This window comes from Octodon degus, unplaced genomic scaffold (genome assembly GCF_000260255.1).
Source record: "Octodon degus isolate 3935 unplaced genomic scaffold, OctDeg1.0 scaffold00204, whole genome shotgun sequence".
Classification (NCBI taxonomy): Eukaryota; Metazoa; Chordata; class Mammalia; order Rodentia; family Octodontidae; genus Octodon; species Octodon degus.
Window position 1 is genome coordinate 824,461 of NW_004524780.1, and position 6,011 is coordinate 830,471.

The following is a 6,011-nucleotide window of genomic DNA, read 5'->3' on the forward strand; positions in this document are numbered from 1 at the left end:
CTCTGCCTAAGCAGGCACTTTAGTCTGCTGAGCTGTCTGGCCAGCCCTTATAATTGAACTTGGATCATATGGTGAGCACATTTCAACAGTTCCCTGATGGGGCCGGGGAGACGGCTCAGTGGAATAAGTGCTTCCCTGGCAAGCGCAAGGGTGTGAGTTCAATCCCCAGTTCCACCCCCCAAAAAATAAAATAAAATGAAATAAAATAAAACAGTTCCCTGACTTAGAGGGGTATAAGGAATCCTCATGGAAAGAAAAATGTAAGAGGTATTACAAAACTTGGAAAGCAGCACAGGTATATGCCAGGCCATTGTCAATCTTAAGTGTCCATGGGCAGCCAAGCATACTAAAGGCATCCAAACAATGAGCAATGACATTTTCTTTTTCATTTTGCTCTTATAATTAACCTTTGTCACAGACCCCTATACTTCCAGAAAAATATGGAACACTTCACTAATTTGCACGCCATCCTTGCTCAGGGGCCTTGCTAATCTTCTCTGTATCATTCCAATTTTTTAGTATATGTGCTGCCGAAGCGAGCACAATGATATGTTTAGCTGCTTCACCAGTTCAGGTAGAAGCAAAAGTGAATCCTGAGGAACTATCCGCTGAAACACGGACCCAGCGCAAAGAACCAAAATCAGGAATGTGAGCGACATCCATCTGCCAGAGATGATCAGGTTGTTGGATTGAGCCCCATAGGTGGGGAATGAGGCGCATTATGCATGTGGAGCATCATTTAACAATTCCTTAGGCCTGTTCCCCAGTTAGATGAAACTGTTGCTCAAGGCAGAAGCGTTGTGATGACAGGAGGCCTGAGGAGCAGAGGCCTGTTGAATGCTACCTGAGGGAAGAACAGTGAGTGACAGTAACTAACAATTTGTCTAAGGAAGCATTTCCCTCAGGGAGAGGCCCTGGCGATAGGGAATGGCAATGTATGTAACCAACAGAACAGGGGACATGATGTGACCATGTGACAAACTGGAGACGGTGAGGTAAATAAAAAAGATCTTCTTGACCAGTGTGTACAGTGGCAGTTTCAATATAGTGCATTACACCACGGATATAAGCCCTGTCTGCAAAGAGATTGACTGGCGTGGATGAATGGCATTGCAAGGCCCACACGACCGCTTGTAAGTCAGTCTTTTGTGCAGAAGAGAAACCCGTATCCTGTACTCTGGAAGAGGAGGCTGTTGCATGACCTCCCCTCCCCTTTATCTCCACAAAGACGGAGATGCCCTGACAATGGGGACTGAGCTTATTTTTGAAGGGAAGACAAAGGGTGTGAGGGAAACAGATTGAATTAATTTGTCCAAAGGATGACAATCGATAACATCAGGGAAGTTGGCCAATGTAGATTGCCAAGAGGATGAAAATTGCCGAAACTGCTTTTGTCGAACCAAAGAGGAGGGAACAATTATAGTTTGCATCTCATGACCAAAGTACTGAATAGCACATGCTTGTCCACATGCAGTCAGCTCTTCCATAGCATTATGAAAGGGAGTCATATTTTAATGTGGAGTGTGTGGCATATGTAGTCATTATAAGGGCCCAAAGACTGCCAAAGAACCCCAGTGAGCCTGTAAATGGGAAAATAATTAAAAGCATTGGCAGAGATGGGTCAACTGTAGAGAGCTGAGCATTAGAAAGAGCTGAATTAAAGTTCTCTAAGGCATTTTTAGCCTCTGGGGTAAGCATTCTTGGAGAGGTGGGGTCGGTCTCCCTTGAGAATGTCAAAGAGAGGACTTAAATCATGAATAGTTAGCTTAAGAGCTGGGCAGAGCCAATTAATATTGCCAAGTAAGATCTAAAAATTGACTAAGGTTGTAAGATTATTAATCTGGACCTGAACAGCTTGGGGCACAATATATCTCTGCTGGATAAGATGACCTATATATGACACAGGTGCCACACTTTGCGCCTTCTCAGGGGCATTGCAGAGAGCATCATCTAATTAGATCACTATTTGGTGTACGGTATATGAAGACCCACGTGCTGGAAGAAGGCCATTTATGTGACGGGTAAGCTGTGCAGATGGATAGGCCTGTCATACTGACAGAATGGCTGCAGCTAAAAACTCTCGACAAAGGCTGGAGTATTTGCTGTTCCCTGTGGCAGACAGCACTGGATGCGGTGCATAGGGCATCATTATTAATGGAGGGTAAACTAAAAGCAAAACATCTTTCATCTTGAGGGTGGAGAAGGATAGAAAAAAACAGTCCCTTAAATCAGTCACCATAAGAGAAAGAGGCAAAGGAATAGATTACAGGACAAAGCAGTCCCTGGTTGCTGTGCTCCATAGATTCTATGGAATGGTACACTACCCACAAGTCCTGTAGAAATCAGACTTCCTATAGAAATCTCCCTCTTCCTCATTTTTTTTAAATGGTAAAAATGCTGAGATTCCAAGGGTTATCATGCCCTGACATTATCTGTTCATGATGATGTGTATGAGCTGCCGTAGTTTTCTCCTGAGTAAGGGGCCACTGATCAACGCAAACAGAGCCATCAGATATCCAGGTTATCTCAGACACTCTTTGTGGAGTCAGAAAAGAGATTGAGGCCCCTCGGGAAAATGTGAGAATGAGTAGCCTATACAAAACTGGCCCCTTTTAGGAAAGCAGGGGCTGGGGAGATGGCTTAGTAGAATAAGCATTTGCCTGGCAAGCTCACGGGCCTAAGTTCAATCCCTGATTCTGAAAAAAAAAAAAAAAAGAGAGAGAGAAAGAAAGCCTAACACAGGCTCTTTCTTGATGATTCTTAGCAAGCTCTTGGGTGGGACTCAACCATTGTTGTCACATCTAATGAGTTACCACGGAGCTGGGACTAATTAAAAATGTGTCGTATCTCACAATATGTTGGGACTCCATAGATTGACCAGAATACAGGGGAGGACACAAGGTGAGCAATAACCACAGTGACCTTCTACATCTTCTAGGATAGTAACTTGGCACTTTTACTAGTCTGAGAAATACCATCCATGCCCTGTAAGGTAGTAGTGGCTACATCAAGGGGATGTGTTGTAGGCCAGTGTTGTTGGGCAACAACTGAAACAGCCACGCTGTGTCCAAAATCCCTTTAAATATTTTTCCTTCAATAATTATGGAGAGCCCTCCCTGGTCCTCATCTTGGTCCAGGAAGTTTATATTTGTAATCCCATGGATAAATTATTAGAATCTCATCAAGTTAATTCCAATCTACCACTTCCAATGTAACCTACAGTGAGAATAAAGACACTAACGCATATTTATAGTTATGGGGAACCAAAGGCTCCTAAGTCCAGCCATGGTGATGGCTCTCAAGAACAAGACCTCAACCCAGGCCTGAACCTTGGTTTTATTCAGTCATGAAGGAAGAGCAGCTTGAGGATGAGTGACTGAAAATGCAGGAAGTAGGTGAGTATTGTGAGCTGGGCTAGGTAGGAGGCCTGTATTTACTACTGCAGTATGCAGAGAAGGAGATGCAGAGAGTAATCTGCATTATGCCATTGAGACAGTATCTGATGTTTTGGGGTCCGGTTCTTCAGCTTTGATGTGTAATCTTTCAAGCCCCAGGAAGTCTTAGCCTCTATCTCGAGGCTCGATCCTAGTGGACAGCATGGAGCATTAGCTTTTCATCCTGTCTTGACCCCGCTCATATTAAAGAGCAGCAGTTGGGGGTTACCAGGGAAATGTGAGTGCCATCTTCAAAGACTACCACCAGCACCTCAGCTAGACCAATAGGCACTGCTTAAAACCAGTTGAAGGGTGTGGGAAGGTCCTAGCCAGCTCTGTGCCTATCAGTACATGGAAGTAGGGTCAGGCACAGCCAAAATGAGATAATTATTCTTCTTTCAAGGAAAGTAGTCCAGGTGGTCCTCTACAAATAACCAATTTGAACTTGGGCATTTTTTTTTTAATCTGTTGAAGCCGATATGTATCAGAAAAATCCAAAACCCTGGGATCGCCTTTCCTTATTTGTGAATTCCCCCACCCCCGGGAACTGAGCAATATGAGAGTCTGAGGTGATTTGAACAATGTTTTGAGTATATTGAATTATAACCTTGACTTCCCCTGTATAATTAGTATCAATGACAGCAGACAACACCTGCAAACACTTAAAAATAAGACTGCCTCAGTCTACCAGGAATCCACTGTACCCTGAGGCAAAGGCCCATAGACCCCAGTAGGAATAACTTGGGGCCCCATTTCAGCGGTGAGTAGGACTCTGCAGGAGGAGTTGGGGCCCAAGCCTCTGCTGCCTGTTGTTGCTTGCCCAAGGTCACAGATGTACTTGGTGGCAGAGGGTGAGACGGGGTAGAATTGAGGAATGTGCCCCATTGTTTGGTGGACTGAGGCAAGCCCCAGTGGGGGTTTCCTGGAGAGGGCTGACCTTTCCCAGCAGCTCCACATCTGCACTCATTTTCCAGTGATGCCCTCACTGACTGCAAGGTTTAGTTGAAGAACCAACAATGGCTGTCCTGCCTTTACTGGTACAGCGGAGCAGTGTTGGGCTAAATGCTCCTCATTCCCACAATGAAAGCAAATAGCCTGGGTTTTTTTGCTTGTTTTTTCTTGCTCCAGACTATGGCTGAATAACCTGAGTAATAGCTGCTGCCAAGGCCGCTCCCTGTACACAGGGAGGAACGAATGTCTGCACAGATCCAAAGCATCTCTGGCATTGCAGCCCGTTTTGGGTGAGCTCTTAAAGCCTCCTTACGTCATTCATTTGCATTTTCAAAGACGAGCTGCTGAACTATTAGTGTTCCAGCCTCTGTGTCACGTATCTTACACTAGCTTGCAGTAAGTGTGCCACAGAATCTTGAGAAGGCTCATCAGGGCCCTGATAAATGGAAGTCCCATTGAGGGATGCCCCACCTCTTGAGGGAAGTTCCCTCCAAGCCCTCGTGGCAGCTACCTTACTTTATTCCTATGCTGATAGTTCAAGGGTAAGTTGATACGGCTTGTGATAGCAAAGGCACCCTCCCCAGTTAGCACATCTTTTGTAATGGCTGTTAGGAACAGTATTATGAGCTCCCTGGTCTGTGCAATATCCAAGGAAATTTCCTTTCCACAGCAGGTAATCACCTGCACTTAAACATGCTTTTGCTATTCCTTTCCAATCATTTGGGGCCACAGTGTGCTGTCTAGGATTTCTAGCACACTCAAGATCAAGGGAGCAGTAAGATCCTAAGTAGTAATAGCTTGTGTTAACTCTTTTAGGGCTTTAAAAGGTATAGAATCATAACAGTGTATGACTTGTCCCAAATTTTCAGGAACTCAAACTTCAGTTGCAGGGTACAAATGTCAACAATCCTCTATGGACTCCCCCATCCTTTTGTTTGTTCATTTGTTTGTAGTACCAGGCATTGAACTCAGGACCTTGTGTTTGCCAGGCAAGTCTTATTCTACTGAGCTATCTCCCTGGCTCTGACTCCCCCATCCTTCTTTCTTCTTTTAATGTCAGTTGCAAGGGAAATAGAAAAAAATGGCTCTACCCCCTGACAGGCAGAAGGTACCTGAGACACACCAAAATTTCTGAGCTAAAAAGGTCAGGACAGCGGCCTGTGACTCAGTCAGATTCATCGGGTGTGGTGAGATGGAATCTGGGAGGAAACACCTCTGTTGTGTGTGGGGGTGCCTTTTGTCCTCCACCACTCCTTCCTTCTTAAATTGGACAAGGCTAGAGGGCCCAAGCTCTATTGGTGGCACCGTTGTTCTGCCCTCCTTGTCCTGTTCAGGCCCAGGACTTGATTATAAAATAACATTCTGAGCCAAATCTTTTATAGTTGTAAAATCCCTCCCAACCAACATCCAGAAAAGAAAAATGCAGGAGACAAATATGCAGCAAGCACTTCTCTATACATATACCCTGGGGAGTCTTGAGACTGTACTTGCCCCACTTTTAGCTGTTTAACACTTCAATATCTCTCTCTTTCTCTCTCTCTCTCTCTCTCTCTCTCTCTCTCTCTCTCTCTCTCTCTCTCTGGCTTCTTCGATGCCTAGATACCTTCTGGCCCTAGAGGACTTACA

The 6,011-nt window shown here is 45.0% G+C and overlaps 1 non-coding gene across 1 annotated transcript; it reads right to left on the reverse strand.

Annotated features, from left to right (window-relative positions):
• Nucleotides 1-434: 434 nt before the first annotated feature.
• LOC111813613 lies at nt 435-543 on the reverse strand. The gene has a single exon (XR_002818819.1). It is a non-coding gene; the product is annotated as a U6 spliceosomal RNA (small nuclear RNA).
• Between the last annotated feature and the right edge of the window lie 5,468 nt (nt 544-6,011).